At 52.1% G+C, this 22900-nt stretch overlaps 3 long non-coding RNA genes across 3 annotated transcripts; 1 reads left to right on the top strand and 2 right to left on the bottom strand.

Annotated features, from left to right (window-relative positions):
- Positions 1 to 3542: 3542 nt before the first annotated feature.
- On the bottom strand, positions 3543 to 7461 carry LOC134739308 (uncharacterized). The gene is made up of 3 exons (XR_010125933.1): positions 7104 to 7461; positions 5082 to 5148; positions 3543 to 3584 (listed from the first exon to the last, which is right to left on the bottom strand). It is a non-coding gene; the product is annotated as an uncharacterized LOC134739308 (long non-coding RNA).
- A 4524-nt stretch (positions 7462 to 11985) lies between these two features.
- Positions 11986 to 19095, bottom strand: LOC129023207 (uncharacterized). The gene is made up of 3 exons (XR_010125932.1): positions 18846 to 19095; positions 14343 to 14409; positions 11986 to 14231 (listed from the first exon to the last, which is right to left on the bottom strand). It is a non-coding gene; the product is annotated as an uncharacterized LOC129023207 (long non-coding RNA).
- Positions 16349 to 22404, top strand: LOC134739309 (uncharacterized). Its single transcript, XR_010125934.1, has 2 exons — positions 16349 to 16429; positions 20347 to 22404. It is a non-coding gene; the product is annotated as an uncharacterized LOC134739309 (long non-coding RNA).
- The last annotated feature ends 496 nt before the right edge of the window (positions 22405 to 22900 follow it).

The raw sequence follows: 22900 nt of genomic DNA on the forward strand, positions 1-22900 counted from the left end.
TGGACAGGTCCCTCTGTAAACAGAAAACACATGTTTTCTGAGAGAATGGGCCCTTCCTTTCCTGGTTTCATCTCCCATGGACAGAGGCCTCCTTAGGCCCGCTGACTTCAAGACCATGGAGGCTGTGGACTGAGGGCTGAGAGGAGGTGATTCTTCTTTGCTCAACTCAGGGACCGGACACTCGCCTTCTTTTTTTTTTTCTTTTTTGAGACGGAGTCTCGCTTTGTCGCCCAGGCTGGAGTGCAGTGGCGCGATCTCAGTTCACTGCAAGCTCCGCCTCCCGGGTTCACGCCATTCTCCTGCCTAAGCCTCCCGAGTAGCTGGGACTACAGGCACCCGCCACCAAGCCCGGCTAATTTTTTTTTTTTTTTTTTTTTTGTATTTTTAGTAGAGACGGGGTTTCACCGTGTTAGCCAGGATGGTCTCGATCTCCTGACTTCGTGATCCGCCTGCCTCGGCCTCCCAAAGTGCTGGGATTACAGGCATGAGCCACCACGCCCAGCTGACATTCGCCTTCTTGAATGGGGGCAAGGACAAGTGCTAGAGGTCTGCTCAGCAGTGGGGTGTGGTCTGAGGAGGGAGGGCCCCTCAGAGACCTGAACAGGAAGTGGGGGTCTGGACCATTTGTGTCCTCCAAGCACACTAGAATTGTTTAGGGTTCTAGCCGAGCTAGCTCCAGGTGAACGTGTGTTCTTTGGAGCCTGCTAGCCACAAATGGGCAGAGACCTCTAACTCAGATGAGAAGCCTGTGTCTGCAAAGAATGGGCATTCTTGGACTGAGTACCCACTGCTGTGTGTCCTTGGGCAAGTTTCGTAACTTCTCTGGGCCTCATGTTTCTCATCTGTAAAAGCAGGATAACAATAGTTATTTAGGATTAAATGAGATCATGGGAATAGCCCCACTGGACACATAACTAGGAGCTAATTAATAAGTGAGCAAAATCAAACATTGTCTCTGTTTCAATGCTGAGCTATTGTAGAGTGGCCCAAGAATCCTCTACAGACACCCAGGGTGCCCATACTCCAAGGAGAACCTCCTCTTCCCCTGCCTTCTGTTGGGCACAGCCACTCCCAGGCCGCCATGACACCTTTTTTGGAAGCAGCCGTCTTGCGGACAGATCATCCCTTTGAATCTCCCCAGCAGCCTGAACTTTGTCCTTGAGGGGAGATTTGATTTGGGGAAATAATCAGACATCCTTTAAGACAAGTCTGCTGAATGGATGGTCAGAAGCCAAGCCAGGGCCTCCTGTCCAGGGCCAGCATGTGCCATGACTGTAAAGTCAGAAGCCAGTCTGGCCATATGCTCTGAAGGCAGTATAGAAAGGATCTGGACTGGATCATCACCACTGGTGTTGGTGGGTGTGAGCGACATGTCCGTGTGTGTGTGTGCGTGCATGCGCATGTGTGTATGAAAATAGAGATATTCACACACACCCCTGAGCTTGGTGGACGGACCAAACCAAAGCCTGCCTAATTAACATGAGGCTGCCTTTCATCTCTCAGCCCACAACTTGATTTTCATGGAAATTTCTCTGTGTGGGAAAATTACAAGCATTTCTGATACAGGCAAGTGTGTGAGAGTGCGGCAGCATGTTGTCCTGGAATACTGGGATTTAGAGACTGGGTTCCCCCAGCCTGTTCCTAACCAGCCGTGTGGCCTCTGGCTCCTTTCTTCACCCACTAGCCCTTGGTTTCCCCATCTCAAGTGCTCCAGGAAGGAAACACACAGGCTGTGGCCACATGCGTGGGCATTCACAGCACGTGTGGGTGACATTGCTCATTAAAACACTAAAAATTAATTGGCATTCACAAAGTTCTAGTCACAATAGCAGACATTTTAAAAAATCAGAAACAGGCCAGGCACAGTGGCTCACGCCTGTAATTTCAGCACTTTGGGAGGCCGAGGTGGCACTTGAGCCTGGGAGGCAGAGGTTGCAGTGAGCCGAGATTGCACCACTGCACTCCAGCCTGGGTGACAGTGAGACCCTGTCTCAAAAAACAAACAAACAAACAACAGAAACAATTCAATTGTCCATCAGTATATGAGTGGGTAAACAAATGTCAATAGGCATATGATAAAATATCACTCAGCAGTAAAAAGGAATGAGCTATTGATAAACTCAACAACCTAGATATCAGGATCCCGAGCAAGAGTTCATACTCCATGAGTTAAAATTTTTTTTAATAAATTGAAACTGATCTGCAGTGGTTGGATTCAGATTGCTGGCTGCCAGGAAGTCAGAGACTGCCTGCAAGGGGCTCTAGGGAACATTTTGTGGTGATGTTTTCTTTCTTGATCATGGTGATACGTATCACGGTTGCATACATTTGTCAAAACTCATCGAACAGTAGAGGTGAAAGGAATTTTGCTGCATGGAACTTATTCCTTAATAAGGTTGATTTCAAAAATTAACTGGTATTTATACTTTTTATTTTTCAAATCTTGTAGAAAATAATAATGACATAAAATGCTCACAACATATTCAACAAAAAGACTGTAAAATAACCTATAGTATGATCTAATGATTATATATACATGAATGTATGTATGCATTTATAACTTACGATATGGTCCGTTCATATAGATATGTGTACACACACACAAACACATATAGGCATGCGCACATATACACACATACAGTTTGGAAAATATAGCAGAAGGACTTTCAACCAAATGCACTCAGTAATTACCTCATGGGTAATTGTTTTCTTTTTATTTTTTAATTCTAAATACCCTCTTAGTTTTTTCTTAATTCTAAATATCCTCTTAGTTTTTTCTTAATGCTAAATATCCTCTTAGTTTTTTTTTTTTTGTACTTTTCTGTAATGAACACTTTTTTGTGGAAGAGTAGTCTTTTTTGCTTGCTATATTTTTCTTTATTGTTAATTGACAAATAATTGTATGTATTCATGAGGTATAATACGTTATATATATAACACTTTTCTTTTTATAAACAAATCAAAACAAACATCTCTTTTTTTGTTTTTTCAGCTGTAGCAGGCCAGGGACATGGGGCTGGGCCCTGGACAGGGTGGTGAGGACATCCCGGTTCCCACGAAAAGCAACTGCCTGGCAAGGCTGGAGCAGACGAAGAGGGAATGAGGGGCTGTGGCTCACTCCCCAAGTTCTTTGGCTCAGCTTCAGTGCTGGGTCATTCTTGGGGACTGCTATGCCCACTGGGCACTGCAGAACTTCTGGTGCGCGTGGCTAAGGGGAGTCGGGAAGAGCCCTGTCCCTGGACCAGACCTTCCTGTTTGGAGTACTGGGACCCAGTGACCTTGTGCACCTTTCCTGAAGCTTCTGGACCCCAAGTGGTCGAATGCAGAGTGGGCTAGGGAGTCACAGACTGTGCTTCCTGCTTTCATCCTCCGTTCCAGGTTCCTGTGCGTTCCATGGGCCCATCCACCTGGCTGGGCTTGGCTAGGCTGTGACCTTCTCTGAGGACAGGGCTCTGCCTGCATTTGGAGCTGCTGGGACCTTAGTGTCACCCCCACTCTCGCCAGCTGGCCTCACAAAGGTGCCCAGGAGGAGACCTGATTGCCGACTCCTTTCTCCTCCCTGGCTGAGCAGATTCTACAACAGCCTGTGGAAATTAAAATAAGAGCCTAAAACTGTCAAAAAAAATTTTTTTAACCAAGTCACAAATGGGAAAGCTGAGGCGGCAGCAGGTTAAGGACACTTTGTGATGTAGCGTTCTCTCCCAGTGCTTTCGTACTGTAAACATCACAGTCCACGGTCCCTGTGAACAGGCGGCCACAGAGACTGGGTTTAGACTTGCCGGGGAAGGCTGCATCCGAAGTGTGGCCAGCTCAGAACTATTCCACCACATGGGGGGTCATTAGTTCTGCTCAGTTCTGTGGGGCCTCACTAGTGTTTCTATTTAAAAATAAGTCAAGGTAAAAGAAAAAGTTTTAAAATGTAACAGTCACGTATCTATTTCTGTAATTGTAAAGAAATACACTGTCATGTGACGGCTGGAGGCTCTGGAGCAGAGGGCCTAGGAGGAATTTTTTTTCTTTTTCTTTTTCTTTCCTGAATTCTCCAAACCATCTATAACAGTGTGTATTGCTTTTATAATGGGAAGAGATAAAATAGACTTACATTAAAAATAATTAAACTGCACCTGAGCCTACATGTCAAATGATAAACGTGACAATCAAAGGCACTTTTTATTTATCGAATACCTGGTTTGTGCCACATCTCCTGCTAGGCCCTCCCAGCATGCGGGCTCCTCAGAACACCCTGCAGGTGGGAGCTGGCACCAGGGTCCCTGAGGCAGCATTCAGCACCCACGTGGCAGAGCCAAGGCTGGACAGGGATGATTCCAACATCCAGGATTGTATTATGCTTATAACGACTTCCTGCCTGTTTGTATTTAAGACAAGGTCTCTCACTGCAGCTTTGACCTCCCGGGCTTGAGCAGTCTTCCCACCTCAGCCTCTGGAGTAGCTGGGAGTTACAGGTGCACACCACCATGCTTGGCTAATTTTTGTATATTTTGCATAGACAGGGTTTCGCCGTGTTGCCCAGGCTGGTCTGGAATTCCTGGGCTCGTGCAATCCACCAGCCTCGGCCTCCCAAAGTGCTGGGATTACAGGTGTGAGCCACAACGCCCAGCCCCTGTCTCTTAAAGGTGAACATTTTCCCTAAATACAATGATCTTCAGTTAAAATACTTGTATCTTACATAGAATCTGGAATTATTTCTGTAAACAGAATTTAGTAAAAGAAATATAAAAATCAGCTGGGCGCGTTGGCTCACGCATGTAATCCCAGCACTTTGGGAGGCCGAGGTGGGCAGATCACAAGGTCAGGAGATCGAGACCACCACCGTGGCCAACATGGTGAAACCCCGTCTCTACTAAAAATACAAAAATTAGCTGGGCATGGTGGTGCGCACCTGTAATCCCAGCTACTCAGGAGGCTGAGGCAGGAGAATCGCTTGAACCCGGGAGGCGGAGGTTGCAGTGAGCCAAGATCGCGCCACTGCACCACTGCACTCCACCCTGGTGACAGAGCGAGACTGTCTCAAAAAAAAAAAAAAAAAGAAAAAAAGAAATATAAAAATCATAGATTTTTACCTTATTTTACCTTATGACACTGTTGACCAACAGCCAAAGTCAGAATCAATTATGTAACTCTCAGAGCCTAGAACAAAATGAAAATATGGGTTCCCTTGTTCAAGAATGACTAAGAATTTTAAGATCTGGGACAGCCAAACATTGAGTGTGGGGCCCTTCTGCACACCGGCCCTCTACCACTGGGCAGGCCACACACCCACAAAGTCAGCCCTGGACAAGTTATTGATAGTGTATGATAGAACTAAGGTGACAGTTCCCTTTGGGACACACTCTAATCACCAGTGACCACCAGTCAGAAAACAAATGGGCTCAAGCCGCAGGAAGATGAGCCGTTCCCAAGGCATTTTCCAATCCAAAAAATAGCGGTCGCAGCTCAGGAATGAAGTTCCCAGTGAGGATGCAGCGGGAGACACAGCCAGGCTTCCCTCCCCAGGAAAGGGCCAGGCCCTGCATAGGAGCTTTCGTTAAAAACCAGGGAGGCTGCAGATTCTCTTGAAATGTCAACACGCTGGTTCCACACCTCAACAGAGCTTCAGTCACTCTGCTGTGGAGCGTGCGAGGCTGACCATCCTAGGCCTTGGGGAGAAATCATGGCAGCTGACGCCAGTGCTTGTTACTGGGAAAACACAGTAAGAAACTTCATCCCTAAATGTTTATACCTACTATGTACTCGCAAAAATTTAAAAAAAGATTTAGTATGAAAATGTAAAGTATCTCATTAATCTTTATCTTGATCATATGTTGAACTGATAATATTTTGGATATATTGGTTTAAATAAAATATATTAACTAAAAAAAAAAGGAAAACTTCATCCCGCCGCCTCTGAGAAAGGATCTTGGGGTTCATTGGCAGGTAAATGTTCCCCCAAAGGAGGTCCACTGTGGATGCTGGAAACGAACTGTCAGCTGACAAGCATCTGCAGCTCTGAAAACAAGGGCTCCACACATTGTCCCAGCCAGCGCCCCACCAGCCCACCCCCATCACATCTATGTCCTCAGCCCCACGTCAGGTTCTGGAAGTTTCCAGGGGGAGTGGACAGTACCCTCAGGGGCTCTTGGGGCTGAGACCTCTTCCGTGAATCACATATGGAAGCCGGGGACCAACCTCAGAGAGGATCATGTCTGAGAAGTCGTTTGAGGGGAAAAATATCCTATTAAGAGAGAGGTTCTCCAGCCCTTTGGGGCATCACACACGTTTGTGGGACAAAAGACAAATATTCCTCCCACCGCAATTCCCAACCAGGCTCCTTGTTCATTTTTCTTTAAAAAAGAAGAAAAAAAAATCCGCATTCTCCGCAGCCTGAAATAGTGCTCTGGAGGAGCTGGCCTGGCCCGGAGTGTCTTCTCCATAAACACGCCTGGTGAAGAAGGATGGACAAAGGGAGGCCTCAGGCCCAGCTGGCAGCCAGAAGATCTGTGCCTCCCAGCGCCTCCAGGGCCCTTGCAGTCTCGAGAGATGTGGCTTGGCCACCTTTGCAGATTCCCAGGCCTGGGGCCACTCAGTTGCCTCCCCCAGCCCAGGTGTCTCCTCAGGACCCTGGCCTGGGAGGGTTTGAAGCCAGGCAGGGAAAAGACGGCAGAAAATGGTGGTGCCGGGGAGCTGGGCCGGGCCAGCAAATCATCCCGCAAGGTGGAGAACTGCGGGCTGAGGGCACCGTGGGCCTGGGCCCAGGACCCAGCATGGAACCCCTTCTCCTGGAGCACCAGGGGTCACAACAGTCCCTCCACTCCAGGGATCACGGGTGACCCACGGCCGGGTGCTTTGGGGACGAGACAAAGACAGCGTGTTCCTCCAAGCCCCTGCCTGCCGCTCCCTCACTGGGGCCATGGTCTGCGTGCCAACAACCTTTTAGGAAGCATCTTGTGCTCACCCCTCACCACCCCGCAAAAAAACCTGTGTCCAAAACACTTGGCAGTGGGCTGAAAACACTCAGGTGCCCCGAGGAGGCGCCGGGAGATGAGCCCAGAGCGCTGGCTGGCGAAGGCCCCAGGAGGACTGGGGCGTGGAACTTGCTTGTTTACCTCTTAAGAGAAAAACACAACGAAAAAAGCTTCTGGGTAGAATTGGAAGTTCTGGGGCTCTCGGCGCCGCGGCCTCCGCGCGGTTCTCTTCCTCCCCTCCCCGGCCTGCTTTTCCTCCTTCTTTCCCTCTTTGTTGCCAACCTCCGAGCCGCGGCTGAAACCCAGCCCAGCGTGTCCGCGAAGCCCGGAAACTTCCAGCTCCGCGACTGTGCAGAAAGTTGGGGGGCGCGGCCGGGGTGACAGCAGCGCCTCGGGGGCGGCCGCGGCGGCCACCCGGGACCTCGGCCTCCCGCGCCTCCCGCTGCCCCAGCCGCGCCCGGGGACCCCGGGCAGCCCGCGGGCCGGACGTGAACTTGACCCTGCGCTGTGCCCGCCTGGACCGCGGCGCGCTCGGGACGATCTGGTAAGCGCTACCCCTCCCGCCCTCGCCCGGCGGCGCTGGGGTCCGGGTCGGGGTCCGGGCTCGACTGCGAGGGCGTGTCCCGGGGTGGCGGGCGCCAGGGCTCCTCGGCCGCCGCACCGGAGCGCACGGCTGAGCCCGCGGCCCGGCCCGGCGAAGTCAGCCCCCAGCCTCCCAAACAAAGACTCGCAAAGTTCGGAAGGGAATCTTTCCCGACATTTTCCCTCCCCTCGGGCTCTGGGCTGCGGCCATCGCCATCAGGGCTCTTAAAAGAGCACCGAGAGCTCTCTGGTTTTCTCCTGGTGTTTTCTTCCCTGCACTTTGCTCCCCACCTTTGGCTGCAGGGAAGGAGGACGGGGCATGGATGCCCCTCGGGCCCTCAGGTGTTGACCCTCCGAGGCCAGGCTGCCCAGGGGCAGCACAGGAGGTGAGGGCCTGTGGGATGAGGGACCCCAGACAGCACAAGGAGGCAAGCCCCTCGCCGCTGCAATGCTCGGGTCCTGGGGCTCAGGTGGAAGTTGCTCGTGATCCCCCCGCATCCCCCGCACGATCCTGACTTCCCTTGGCCGTCCTGGGTGACCCTCTTGAGCAAGACTCCCTGGCCACCAACTGTGCTGTCGGCTCTGCTTGGGGCAACCACAGTGCCAAGTGAGCCTGGCAGGTGCTGGGTCACAGGACAGCCATGGACAGGGCCTGGGGAGGAGGAGAAGCTGGGGCCCTGTAGGGCCTGTTCCTTGGGGAGGAGGTGAGGGACCCTGCTGCCTCCCCTACTCCTGCCTGCAACAGGCCCAGCCCATACCTCCAGCTAGCTTCTCTGCATGCCCCTCTGTCTGCCTGAGACAAGGCCTCTGTCCCTGTGACTGGTCTGATCCCTGGGGGGCAATCCTGGGGTAGAAACCTACCCCACCAGTGGGCGGTGGCAAAGCCCTGGAAACTCACAGACCTGTCCTGGGCCTGGGCCGCCACAAGCCTCCCAGTTTGATCAGGTGCCCCCAACCACAGCAGGGACCACCTGTCAGGTCTTGCTCCCAGCGGCGGCCAGGTCCCCAGCCTTCCAGAGACCATTGCTAACTTGCCTCCATCCTTGGGTGCCTACGCTCCCAAAGTCCTCCTCAGGGGAACACCCAAGCTGAGAGGGCTGGCCAGCCAGAATCTGAGTGGGTCACCCCACCATGTCCCTGGGCTCTCCGGCAGGGCTGTCACAGGGCAGCCTACAGGCGTCAGTTGGGGCACAGAGGGTGTTTGCAGTGACGGCAGGGGACAGAGTGCCCAGTCGGCTCCACTCCAGCCTGTTGCTGCCGTGAGGATAAGGACTGGGGCTGTCAGAGCTTCTGACTTCAGAAGAAATCCAGATTTGTACATGAAATGTCCAAAATTTGAACACATTGCAAGACAGAGGAAACACTCTCAGGTTGAATGCAACCCATGCCCCCACCCCGAGGTTGCAACTCCTGTGTACGCCTGAACTGGTTAGTGTTCAAAGGAAGCAGATTTCTTAGTGACCCTGGCTATAGCCCAAGATTGGAGCAGGAGGCTCCGTGGATCTGGGGAGCAGGGAGGCGGGAGAGTCCGTATCTCACGGACCCAGCACCACAGGGAGGGTCGGCCTCCACAGGCATGAACTGTCCAGGTAACTAACACTTGCTTGAGCCCATTTAAAGTTAAAATCTCCCGAAAATGAGGAACCTGACCTGCCCCATCCCCAAACCCTCTGGGGGAGCTTCCATACCCCCTCAGGGTATAATGAAGGAAAGACGGGATGCAGAAAGTGAACCTGAACTTGAACTTTCTTCATGTCGCAGGCAGGAGAGCCACAGCGTGCCGAAAATCCTGGGCTTGTAGGGAAGTTCTGCATTGAGGCAGGTCTGCCTTCGCCTGCCAGCGCTACCTCATTCTAGCTGGGTAACCTCACCTCTCTGGGCCTCAGTTTCCTCACTCATAAAAGGGGCTTAATAAGAGTTCTGCCAGCCAGGTGCGGTAGCTCACACCTGTAATCCCAGCACTTTCAGAGGCCGAGGCAGACAGATCATGAGGTCAGGAGTTTGAGACCAGCCTGGCCAACATGATGAAACCCCGTCTCTACTAAAAATACAAAAATTAGCTAGGTGTGGTGGCACACAGCTGTAGTCCCAGCTACTCAGGAGGCTGCGGCAGGAGAATCGCTTGAACCCGGGAGGCGGAGGTTGCAGTGAGCCGAGATTGCGCCACTGCACTCCAGCCTGGGTGACAGAGCGAAACTCTGTCTCAAAAATACGAACAAACAAACAAAAAAACAAAACAAACAAAAAAAAGAGTTCTGTCTCAGTTGCGTTGTTGGGAGAACGGTGACAATCCCTGTGAACATTGATCACTCCTCTAGCACACAGCAGGCACTCAGTATCAGTGGCTGCTGCTCCAGGGGCCTGTGGCTGCTGGCTTCTCTCACATATCACCTGCTTCTGGGCAGCTCAGGAATTTCTCTCCTGCGTCTCATGTCAACTTTGCATCGCTTACCTCACCACCTTCTGGCACTTGTCTCCATACCCTAAAAGAAACAGTCACTGAACACCTCCCCCACACCTATACTCCTGTATGGAGTACTGGACACAGAGAGATAAGATGACAAGGTCCTGCCTTAGAAGCTGCCAGATGCTCTGTGCAGTGACACCCTCAGGTGAGCTTCTCTAGGCTAATACCAGAGGAGGTGTTTCCTGTGCAGCCTTTGTTGAATGCCTCCAGAGACAGGCAGCTCACCACCTATCTGGCAGTGTGGCTGCAGAAGCTGTAGGACAGAGTTACCCAGGCATCCTTGAGCCTTAACTGGTAGAAAGAGATGTGGGACAGGTCCATAGGCAGTGCCCCTGAGTCAGAGGCACCTGGTTTCACTGGAGAAAACACATATCTCATAAGAAACCTCTGAAAATTTGGTGAGGTGTACAGAAAGATTTCAGTCTCCAGAAAAAGCACTGCAAATGCTCGTGCATGTTTTTGCAGAACAGAGCCCTGTTTCCTCTTTTTGCCGACAGCCCATTTAGCAATGCCAGGGCTGTGCTGGTGACCCCACCCACCTCCTAATAAGGAGCCACTGTCCCGGGGGACAGCCAATATATGCTTTGATTTTCTGAGGTTAATGTCCTTGGGCCCCTGATTTTGGAAAACCTGGACAAAATATAAGGAGTCACTGCATGGGAAATAAACCTACTCCAGAAAGCTGGCTGCTGCATTCAGGAAACTGGAGAGAAAAGTCAAGGTGTTCGGAGGCCCAGGGTTCCTCGCCAGGATCGGCTATAGAGTTTGCAGGGCCCAGGGTAAGAAGAAAATGTGGCCCCCTGGTTTGAAAATGCCTGAGAATTACAAGATGGTGACGATGGTGCGAATTAAAACGAGCTTGGGGCCCTTCCCAATGCAGGGCCTTCTTAAGCTCAGGGACTTCCTAAGCTCAGGGCCCTGTGCGGTGGTGTGGGTCACAAACCCACAAAGCCAGCCCTGCCCCTCACACGTGTTCATGCCGCATGCTGAGACCCAGGAAGGGACCAAAGGCAGCTTCAGTGAAGGAGTACAACTCCTCGTCTTTGCCATTCTTTTTTTTTTTTTTTTCTTTAATGCCATCATTGATGTTCCATGCTAATTTTAGAACACTTCGAGTCCTCACAAAAGAAAAACATTTTTCAATCACCTATGAAGCCACACTCAGAGATAGCCACTGGGAAGGCCTCACCCAGCTTCTGTCAAAACTTTTTTTTTTGAGATGGAGTCTCGTTCTGTCGCCCAGACTGGAGTGCAATCTCGGCTCACTGCAACCTCTGCTTCCTGGGTTCAAGCGATTCTCCTGGCTCAGCCTCCCAAGTGGCTGGGACTACAGGCGCCCACCACCACGCCCAGCTAACTTTTGTATTTTTAGAAGAGATGGGGTTTCACTATGTTGGCCAGGCTGGTCTCGAGCTCCTGACCTCAGGTGATCCACCCACCTCGGCTTTCCACAGTGCTGGGGTTACAGGTGTGAGCCACCATACCTAGTCTGTCAACACATATTTTAAGCGAAATTAGCATCTTATTAGGTGTATCATTTTATCTTCTGCTTGTTTCATTAATATTTTATCACAATATTTTCCTAAGTCAGAAGATACTGTCTTGCAAATGAACTTTGATGACTACTTAGCATATTCCACTGGACAGAGGTCCTTAACTAACCCCTTATTATCAGGCACTTGGGTTCTTCCCAGTTATTTCCAGTTTTCCCCATTGTAGGCAACACTTCCAGGAACATTTGTCTGCACTTTTCTGATTACTTCCTAGCATGATGAAACCATGCTTTAGTGGTGGGGCTCCCAGTTAAGTCATTAGGGGTGACATTTTGGCTCCAGAAGACTCTTGGGGTGGTCTCTGAAAAACCCCCTTGGCCAAGTACCTCCACCCCCATGCCTTATGCAATGACCGTCCCACACCACAGCCCTGGCATCGCATCGGACTTTTTTTTTTTTTTTTTTTTTTTTTTTTGAGATAGAGTCTCACTGTCCTCTGGGGCTGGAGTGCAGTGGCGTGATCTCGGCTCACTGCAACCTCTGCCTCCCAGGTTCAAGTGATTCTCCTGCCTCAGCCTCCCAAGTAGCTGGGACTACAGGCGCCCGCTACCACGCCCGGCTAATTTTTTGTATTTTTAGTAGAGACAGGGTTTCACTGTGTTAGCCAGGATGGTCTCGATCTCCTGACCTCGTGATCCACCCACCTCGGCCTCCCAAAGTGCTGGGATTACAGGCGTGAGCCACCCTGCCCGGCCCTGACTTTCAAGAGAAAAACCTGACTCTTCCCACAGCTGACTTGATTGGCAGCATAGGCAAAGACTTGAAGCGAGTCTGGAGCGCTGACTGCCTGCCCTGCACTGGCTGGGTTTATCGCCATCTGTGAGGTGCTACCTTCTTCCCCCTGTACAGACAAGGACCCCAGGCTCAATGGGCTGAGGCACTGGCCCACGGACCTCCATGCTGCCCTTATTGTGAGGAGGACACATTTGTGACTCTGAAGCAGAAAAGACCCTTTGTCCTGCCAAACCACAGGCAGGATTCGGGGGTCCACAATGTGGCTGCTTGGGTGGCCTGACCGCTGAGCCTATGAGGCCAGGGTTGGGAGGAGGACACTAGCCTGGTGCCTACTCACAGGGAGCACTCAACAAACAGCAGCAGGAGGAAGAGGAGAGGATGGGGCAGCAGCAGCAGGAGGGAAGGTTCGAGCCTCCCCAGTGGAGGGGAGGCTCTGTGGGTGTCTCTCAGCTGGCGAAGGCTCCTGAGAGCAAGGATCAGGTCTGCAGCCCCAGGGCCAGCCCAGTAGGGGAGCAAGGTGTGTGAACACATCGATGAGGGCCGTGCCTTGTGCCATCTTTATTCCCCTTCACAGGCAGCTGGGCATGTCGGGGCCAGAGGGGAGGGCCTGTTAGTTTCCTGTGGTAGCCATGTAACAACTTATGGCTGACTTAGTGGCTTAAGCAACGCACATTTATTACCTTACACTCAAGGGGGTCAGATGTCTGAGGTGGGGTCCCAGGACTAAAATCCAGGTGTTGGCAGGGCTGGTTCCTCCTGGAACTCCAGAGGAAAAATCCATCCCTTGCCTTTTCTGGCCTCTGGCGGCACTTGCACTCCTGGCTCCTTGTCCCTTCTTCCATCTTTAAAGCCAGCAGCGTCCCCTCGTTCTGTCTCTGACCACGGCTGGGAAGGAGTCTCTGCTTTTGGGCGCACGTGGCTAATCCAGGCTACCCTCCCACTGCAGATCTTTAACTCAATCACACACCTGCAAAGTCCCTTTGGTCTGTGAGGTAACACTTTCCCAGGCTCCAGGGATTAGGGCTTGGACATCTTGGGGACATTATTCTGCCCAGCAAAGGTGGTATCCGGGAGTCTGAGCATCTGAACCTCCCCAGGGGACTGAAGGAATGCCTTCAGTGTCCTCTTCCTCCTCCTCAGCAGCTGTGAATCCAGAATAGAGGCCATCTACAAGGTCACACCTGGAGGATCTGGGGAAACTGAGGTCACAGAGGTCTTGCCTAGGACCCCAGGCCAGGCCCTGTGTTGTCTTCCACAGATGGCCCCCTTCCCCACCACCCTGTAGTGCACTGCCCAGGGGGTGGAAGCGTTTTAGCCTGGAGGGACACCAGCTTGAGGACTCTGTAGAGCTCTGGGCCTATGGGGAGGGCGGTGGGGGGGCGGGGAATATCATCTGTGGGGTGGCTTCCCCGCAGCAGGGGCCGCTTTACGGAGGTTACCTTTTCATCCCCCAAGTCCCGTGGGAAGTGAAGATTTGTTTCCTCATCCCATAGGGTAAGGAAGCTGAGGCCCTTAAAGGGGCAGTGGCTTGTCCATGGAGAAGAGTCTTCTCTTTCCAACAACCTGTGGCTGGTGGAAAAGTGGGTGTGAATGGTCTGTCCCATGAGCAGGAGGGTGGGTGTGCGGCAATGTCGGCGTGGTCTCCGCAGAGCTCTGTGCACAGGCCTGTGCATCTGCTGACAGGCAGCTGAGAAGGCTTGCAGTCACATCGCTGATGGTAAAGCTGTAGCAACAGGCTCAGAGAGGTGTGTTAGTTTTCCCAGAGACACACAGCTCTCTGGAAGAGTGCCATCCTCTGAGCTCCATCGCCTGGTGCTTTGCATCCCTTGCCCCACAGGCACACGTAGAAGTAGAGTTCCTTGGGGTTGGATCTGTGGGGTGGTTTGTGAGGAGGACTGTGTCATCCATTGTGGAAAAGACTTAGCTGCCTCTCTGTAAAACATTTTTGCCTGACGTGAATTCTCTCCCTTGACCGGGGGCCAGCACAATGCATAGTAGGGTGGTTAAGAGCCCTGGGTTTGGGCTGAGCGCAGTAGCTCATACCTGTAATTCCAGCACATTGAGAGGCCGAGGCAGGAAGACTGCATGAGCCCAGGAGTTTGAGACCAACCTGAGCAACAAAGGTTAAAAAAAAATTAGCTGGGCATGGTGGCACATGCCTGTAGTCCCAACTACTTGGGTGGCTGAGGCAGGAGGATAACTTGAGCCTGGGAGGTTGAGGCTGCAGTGAGCAGTGATCACGCCACTGCACTCCAGCAGGGGCAACAGAGCAAGACCCCATCTCAAAAAAAAAGAACAGAAAAGCCTTGGGACGGGATTTGGGGTGCTCTGAGTTTAAATCCCAGGGCCCCCACTTTGGTGTGATCTCAGGTATGCTCCTGAACTCTCTATGCCTGAGTTCCCCCAGCTGTAAAGGGGGGGTGATTATAATGCTGCCCAGACCCCAGAGGACCCCTAGGAGGCTCTTGCTGGGCAGCTGGTCTTGCCCCAGAGCCCTCCCATCCACACACCCCTGCATACGCTCAAGGGCAGATGGGCCCCCTACAACCAAGCCAGGCCTGGTGGCCCTAGGACCCTCTTGGCCCAAGAATTCAGATTATTTTCTCAGCAAATTTCTGACCAGTGTCCTGGGGCCTCAGCAGGGGCAGGGCTGCATGATCCTGGGTCTCTCTGGACTTGTTCTGGCTCAGACCTCAGCCCACCACAAGGACAACGGGTCTGGGAACTCAGGCAGACTCTCTGCCAACCAGGAGCCGCTCTTGTACGCCTGGACCCCACGGGGCAGGAATAGTGGGCATTCATATCATTCCCATTTTGCAACCAGGCAGACCGAGGCCCAGAGAGGCCAGATAACCTGCCTCAGTCCACACAATTGGCAAAGGATAAGGCCAAACCTTGGTGATGGCCAGACTCTAAATCCAGGGCCACTTCTTGCCTTAGGAATATAGTCTTTCCTGGCACTCACTTAGCCAAAAATCTTTCTAGAAGGGTGGCAGGCCTTCCTGCCCCATTCCCGGAACAGGACGGCTGCTTTCAGGGCCAGAAGAGTCATGGACAGCCCTCTGGAGGAGGAGGCTTGTGAGAGTAGGGAGGGGCCGCAGAGCCTCCCCAGGCAGGGCAGCGTTGCAGCTTGCATGTGACAGGGGTGTGGGGTGAAGCTGTGCAGGGCAAAAGACAGGTCAGTTGCCGCTGGAAGTGCCCCACTGGGGGGCCTCAGTGTGTCTCTTTCCCCAGCACTGGCATGGCACATTTTGACCTGAGCAATGGTGAGCTGCCCGGAATACAAACAGGAGGAAGAGAACCTTCCCCAGGCAGCGTGTGAGGCTGGGGTGGCACTCGACACAGGACGGCAGGCAAGGGCATGCCGCCCTCCAGGCTGAGGGTCTCGGGGGCCTCCCCTCCCAGCCCCTGCTGTGGCCTCCCCCTGGGGCCTGGCATGGGAGGAGTTAAGCTGCCGCGGGCACCTTGGCACATTGCGCTGCCCAGAGTGTCCGGCTCCCCACCCCCACTGCTTTTCTTCCTTTTTGCCTTTTTCCTTCTTAATTAATCATACGCTGCTGCCCAATTTAAATATGGAAATGCCCAGGCCGAGGCGATGCAATTATTCATGAGGGCCGGGCGGCTGTCCGGGGCTCGCGGGCTATGGGGAGTACCGTGGCATCGCCTCCGTTCTGATGTGTGTGAAATTATGTGCACAAAAGGCGCCTCCTTATCTGGGTGTGTGAACTAAATAAATAAATAAGGGCTTTTGTTTGTTTGCCGGCTCCTGCACATGGCTGCTGGGACTCAAGCGCTCGTGTTGTCTGCGCCTCTGTGGGACTCGGGAGACAGGAGGCAGGGGAGGCCCCCGCAGGCCGGCCAGGGGCTGGGGGCTGGGGGCCGGGGGCCGGCCGCCGGGCACCTGGGGCCCTCTCCCTCCCCTGGCACCACCCTCACCCCGCAGCTCCCCCCATACACACCCTCGCTGGAAAGTTCGCCCTGCCCGGGCTGGGCTCCCAGGCAGCCTGGCACCGTGCCAGGCTCGCCGCCGAGCTCGGGCAGCAGGGTGGGGCAAACGCAGAGCACGGAGGACAGGGCCGGGCGACCTGGGCACCAGCAGGACCCGAGGCCAGGAGCCAGGGGCCCAGAAGGTGAGGGCACCCCGGGTGGGCGCAGGGCGGGCGCTCTGTGGGCAACGGGCCCTGCGGCCGGGCCCAGGAGCAGGCCTCGTTGCGGGGGGCGGGGGGAGGTTGGAGCGGAGGCTGGCAGAGGAGGCAGGCACAAAGGAGGGCAGTGCCAGGCAGCTGTGGCCGACGCGGGCATCGCTGCCCGCCTGCCCCTAGCCGGCCTCCCCGCCGAGGGGAGGACGCGTGTGCGGGGGCCCGGGCAGGAGCGGCAGACACCGAGCCGTGGCCACAGGGCCAGCCGCACAGTCGGAGGAAGGGCCGGAGCGAGGCGGGGCCCGGGGCTGTCAAGGAGAAAAACATCCCAAGGCCTGCAAATTGCTGCTCTCAGCTTTTTTCCCCCCTCCTCCTGCTTCGCGGGGTTGGGGGGGGTGGGGGAGTGGGGGGGGGGTTGGGGGGGAAAGCAGCGCTTCCTCTGGAGGCGGATGCAAAAAGGATGCAGAATTTTAACCATCTCCTGCACCGGCCCGTCCTTCCTGAGCAGGGTTTGGGTCCAGGCCTGACGCCCTGGCACCCTGGGAAGGGAAAGGCCAGAGCAGCCGATGCCGGTTCTGGGGGACGCCGGAAAGCCCAGCCTCCTCTGCACCTCCATCCAGAACCGGGGACCCGCAGCACCTGCAGCAGGGGTGCAGGGTGGGAGGCAGAAGGGGCCTGGTGCCCTCGGAGGCTGCACCTCACGGTACCAGTCACTACCCAGGGCAGCACGCCTGTTTGCTGGCCTCCTCTTGGTGTTAAACATGGTGTCCAGGTCCCCGGTTGGAGACCCCAGCGGTGTACCGGGTGGGGGTCTTAGCTCCCACTGACTTGGGGCCTTCAACCACACTGGCATCCCAGGCCTTCCTCCTGACTGATTTCTGTTTTAAAAATAATGTGGAACGTTTTCTGGCATCTGGTGAGGGCTTCACACACTGTATATTCAGGGCAGGACTTAAGGAATGAGTTCAGAAGGTATCTGGTCACTGGACAAACGGCAGGCAAGCCCCCTGTGCTCCTCGCTGGGTGAGACTCAGGGGCATGGGTTTGGGCATGGGAGCTCAGAGGGATGGTCTGGGCCCACAAGCCCACGAGGCACAGAGCCTAGGGCCCATGAAATGTTTTCATTTTAATTTCTTTTAAAATCAGAAGGAAAAATGACTATAAAAATAATGAATATATGACAATGAATTCGACCTGGTTTTATCGGTCTTTAGTCTGATGCATTCATAAAACAGAATTTTTAGTATTTATGGAGGAAGGGAACCAGGAAGCCAAAAGTGCCCCGGCCCATGAAAGGCAGGTGTGGCCTGGGTTGGTCCTGTCTGTCCCAGGACAAAGGGTCAGATGTCTGGGTCCAGGGAGGGTTTGGGGGCATCTGGGTGCCCTGTGAATCTGGCTTCCACGAAGGCTAGCTGGGACAGGTTGCTCCAGCCTGCGGTGGACAGGAGCCAGGGCTGTGTGTGTCTGTGCGTGTCCACGTATGTGCATGTGGGTGTGCAGGCATACTCGTGTACATGCCAGTGTCTGACAAAGGATTCCTAGACACCTGCGTGTGTAAGTCCCAATTCCCAAAACAGGGGGAGGCAAGGCCAGGGCCAGGAGACAGTGTGGCTGCAAGGGCCTGACAATGATGGGTGGGGAGTGCCATTGTCTCCCTAGGAGAAAGCAGCCTTCAAGGTCCCAGCACCCCCAAACCCACGAGCTCACACAAAATAACGCGAGCCACAAATGCAAGCCACATCTGTAATTTAACATCTTCTAATAGCCACATTTTCAGAAAGTGAAAATAAGCAGGTGAGATTCACTTTAGTACTAAAATTCATTTTAATCTAATAGAAATTTCCAAAATCCTATTTCAGTGTGTTGCTTGTATGAAACTGTGAACAGGATATTTTGCCATTTTTTCCATATTCGATTTGGCCTCTCCGCATTTCAGTGGCTCATTTGCTGCCTGTGAGGAGGAGCTACCATGGCGGGCACGTAGGTTTAGTAGGCCCCTGTACCCCCCACTTCCCCACCCAGAGTAGGGGAGACTGGTTTTCTGCTTCTTTTTTGCTGGTGGCCCTTCCTGGCCGGGGAAAGGGATACTTCCACTGGCTCATCGGCCCCCAGCAACCCTGAGAGCTGAAAGAATGGATGTTGGGGCTGCAGGTTCCAGAATGAGGGGGGCTGCTGGAAAGGGTTCTTCGGCTGTGCTCCCAGACGCCAGGGGACGACACAAAGGGCTGACTTCAGACTCACAATAGTGGGGCGGTTAGTCACAGTGCCAGGGCAGCGGGCAAGCAGACAGAGCCCCCTGTGTCTGTGCCTGGTCGGGCTGGGCCCTGCAGCCCCCATTTCCCCAGCTGGCTTTCCACCCCACCCCTGCCCGCTCCCCACATTAACCCCCCTGCCGCCTGCTGCCTACCTGACAGCCTGGCCGGGGCTCCCTTGGCCAGGGCTGGTTTCCACCAGCCACCCTGGCCAGTGGTGTGCTCCTTCTAGAAGCCGGGCTCAAGCCTGCATGATTTCATGGGCCTGTCTCGGGAAGCAGGCATTGGAACAGCTCCGTCACCGTGGCTGGGCAGCGTCCACGCAGCCTGAGAGAGGAGATTTTCATATTAGTTAGAGGCTCCTCACTTAAAGATTTCATCAGCATTTGCAAGTACTCGCCATTCAAGGACGGTGCATTTCTGGAAACAATGAAAAGCCAAAACTGTGAAAAATTAAGGAGTGGCCCTGAAGCTGGTGTCTGTAACTGCACATTTTAAAGTGAACAGACTGATATAAATATTTTAATCCTGTGCCTAGATAGATGGATAAGATAAAATAAATTAGTCATGTTCTGGCCCAGTCTGGAGACTATCTGAAAGCAAGACAAATGTCAGCATTTGCTGTTTAGGGGTTACAATTAAAATCTCTCCTTCTAGATTGAGCTTCTAGAGCCTCAGAGATGGAATTCACTGTTTTGCCGCGATTTGACGTTAAATTATTGACCCATGGGGAGGAGGGTAACTTCCCCTGAAAAGGTCTAAAATGAAGTTGTCAGTCTCTCTTTTTAATTTAAAAAAAAAAATCTCTGCAAAGATTCTGCATTCTGGCTTTTCTTTGCTAAATTAAAGTGGCATGTGTTTTTATTTTAGAAGGCAGAGATGTTTTGCTGTGCCCAGTGTGAGGAAGCAAAGGAAAAGAAAGATCTTTTGAAAATGTGTACATTTACTTGCAGCTTAAAAATTCCAAGTGCCAGACATTTTTCTTGGAGGAAATAAATGTCTTCAATTTATTAATCTTACCTGTTGATTATGTTCTGTAATGATTTATTTTATAATTTAATCCTTGTCTAGAACCGAGGCCATCTTTGGAAAGTAAAAGACCTAGGTCTCTTTGGTCCAGGAGACATTGTGGCCTTCTGTTAAAATCATTGACTGCCGAGATCTGGGCCCAGGCGGTTCTCGGACTGAACCGGTCTGTGCTAGGCAGCCTGGCCCACTCGGTCTTCAAAAAACAAGGGATGGGAGACATATGCTCGGCTCACATCGTTTTGTTTTGATTTATTTTAAACTGCTTAAGATGATTTTAGCACAAAGAGTGGTGTATCTTACTTGCATTCTGAGAGCCACTGGATTTTCAAGCTAGAGTACAATTTTTTTTTTAATCCAAATTTAGAAATTGCCTTTTAGAGTAGACAACAGCATGCTAGTTTGCCTTTTAACTCACTTTTAAAGAAAGATTCTTAAGATCAAGTACATTGAATTTGGAGATTGGTCCCCCTCCGTTATTAGGGGCTGGAAATGGCCCACTTTTCAAAAATAAGGTCAGAAAAGGGGTGTTTCTGACCTAAGAGTTCTTCCAGGCTGGGCTCGTACCACAGAGATTCTTCCACACCCATATCCTGAGTCCTTGTCCTATACACAATTTTTTCTTCCAAGGAGGAGTGTGGCATTCAGTTCCAATGTCATCGTGTGGAAAAGAGTCCCTGCCTGGCTGAGAAACTGTCACAGGCAGCCGGGCCACTTCCCAGCATGACCCACAAGCCTGATGGTGCCCCTCGAGTGGTTAAGGGACCCGTACAGATACCATTCTTTCAAAGCAAGCCGACGCAATCTTCACGAATTACAGTTCCACCCTGGCTGCTGGCACTAACTCTAATAATAGAAAAAAATTTAAAAGATTGGGGACAACAGGAAACACATTGGATCCCCGGGGAAACGGCCTGGAAGCTACAGTAGAGACGTGGGTGACCCAAGGGCTCTGTTCAAGTCCTGGGGCTGTTCCCTTTATTCCTCCAAGCCTCAGCTCCCCAGATTTAAAGTGAGAACAGCACCCAGCCCAGCCCACTGTCAAGGGCTGTTGCAGGAATATGACAACAGCCACCAATATTTGCATAGCAGAGATGCCCAGTTTCATTTTCTATTTGAAAGTTTCTCTGAAGGGGGATGTGCTGGAGACATGAGAACAACTGCTATCATCTTAATAACTTTTCTGGCAATACACGACGATGATTGTTTATGTTAATCTCATAACTATTAACAATAATTCATTTCATTCTCATAATGAATTATATCTGACTTATAATAAATATAATCATATCAGTAATATAGTCCTTTTCTGATCATGAAAGCAACATATGCTCACTATAGAAAATTTGGAAAATACAGAAAAATGCACATAAGGGAAAAATTATTCATCCTTTCTCCCACGCAGAGACAAGCTCTGGTCACACTTTCCTGTGTTTCTTTCCAGGCTCTGCTCTCTGCCGAGCGGCTTTCATCAATTCTCCTAGCATCTATTTTCAGATAACTCCGTGGGCTTTTGTGATTGGTCCTCCTTGTCGCCTTGGCCCTTCTGGTCCTCAGTGGCAGTTCTTTCTCTCTTGCTGCCTCCTTCAGGAGGGCCCGGCTGAGGGTCTGGGTGTTCAGGGAGAAGACCTCAGGCTCCACGGCACCCAGCCTCCTTGTCCTGCTGTGCTGGGAGCCCTGTTGGGGCAGCCCAGACACATGGCCAGCACAGCCCCACGGCAAAGCCAGGCCTGCAGGTGGGCTCAGGGCGTCAGGGAGCCGGAGCGAGTGGCATGAAACCCATTATCTCGCAGGGCCCGAGCTGTGGAGGTGAGCGCGCTAGGCCTTCCCGTGCAGGAGAGGGCTGGGAGGTGGGAAGATGCAGGCAGGCCAACCCTGACAGAAAACCCACGAACACTGCAGCATGGATTGGGGGGTGGGGGACGCGGAGAGAGTGTAAAAAGCAGCTTCAATGCTTGAATTCTAAGCAAAGAAAGATGCTCGGGCCAAATAAAACAAACCACTTCTTAGACGTGCAAAATTTCGTCGGAACTGATGGGCTAATGTTTCCAAGGTGTTCAGCTTTATGGCCCTGACTTACACCCGCCGCGTGGTTGGGGGTTAGTGCCAAGTGGCTTGGTAGGCAGAAATCCACCAGAACTTCAGTGCAAGGGCACAATCCCCCAATACCATGTCACAATCATGCACGTGCCTGGGCCGACCCCACAAGACCGTCAGGAAAAAAGTTCCACAGAACCAGGTCTCTGGAGGGGGAACCACACAGACCTCCCTATTGCCTTCTGAGTAACTGATCCAAAGGCATTTCTAGAATAGCCGGGTACGTTCGTGATAGGAGAAATGAAGTCTATGGGGTCTACCTTTACCCCCTTAGAATAATGCAGTGGCCTCAACGTCTTAACAATAGATCATTTGAGATTTATTAATAACCCAAGTTGCAGACAAACTTCATAGGCAAGATCATAGGTTGCAGTGTTCACTACAGTATAGAAATATTAGCAAGACACGACATAGGGAATCATAGGGGACATGACAGTAAATTATCCCACAGTGAAATAATGGAACATTGTGTCACCCTTAAAACGGTGGTGACATTTTGGGAGGCCAAGGCGGGTGGATCACCTGAGGTCAGGAGCTCGAGACCAGCCTGGGCAACATGGTGAAACCCCGTCTCTACTGAAAATACAAAAATTAGCCGGGCATGGTGGCTTGTGCCTGTAATCCCAGCTAGTCGGGAGGCTGAGGCAGGAGAATCACTTGAACTCAGGAGGTGGAGGTTGCAGTGAGCCAAGATCGCGCCATTGCACTCCAGCCTGGGTGACAAGAGCGAAACTCCATCTCAATAAATACATAAATAATAAATAATAAAATGGTGTTGACAAAAAGTTTGGAATGGTATGGGTGTGCATGGGATACAACACCTTCCTACAGTATATACATATGTAAGGCATGTCTGTGTATGTATATGTGAGCTGAACAATAGTTGGGAGGGAAATACAACAGAATATTATTTCTGGATTGCGGCATGTAGGTGAATTTTCCTTTTTTTGTGTATTTTATACTTAACCCATATTTTTTATGTACTACTGAAATTATCTATATCTTAAATATCTTTATATTTTATTCTTAAATTGCATATAATTTACACTTTCCTGTGCCTTCATTAAACACGTGGTATTTTTATAAT

Source organism: Pongo pygmaeus, chromosome 23 (assembly GCF_028885625.2).
Source record: "Pongo pygmaeus isolate AG05252 chromosome 23, NHGRI_mPonPyg2-v2.0_pri, whole genome shotgun sequence".
Taxonomy (NCBI): Eukaryota; Metazoa; Chordata; class Mammalia; order Primates; family Hominidae; genus Pongo; species Pongo pygmaeus.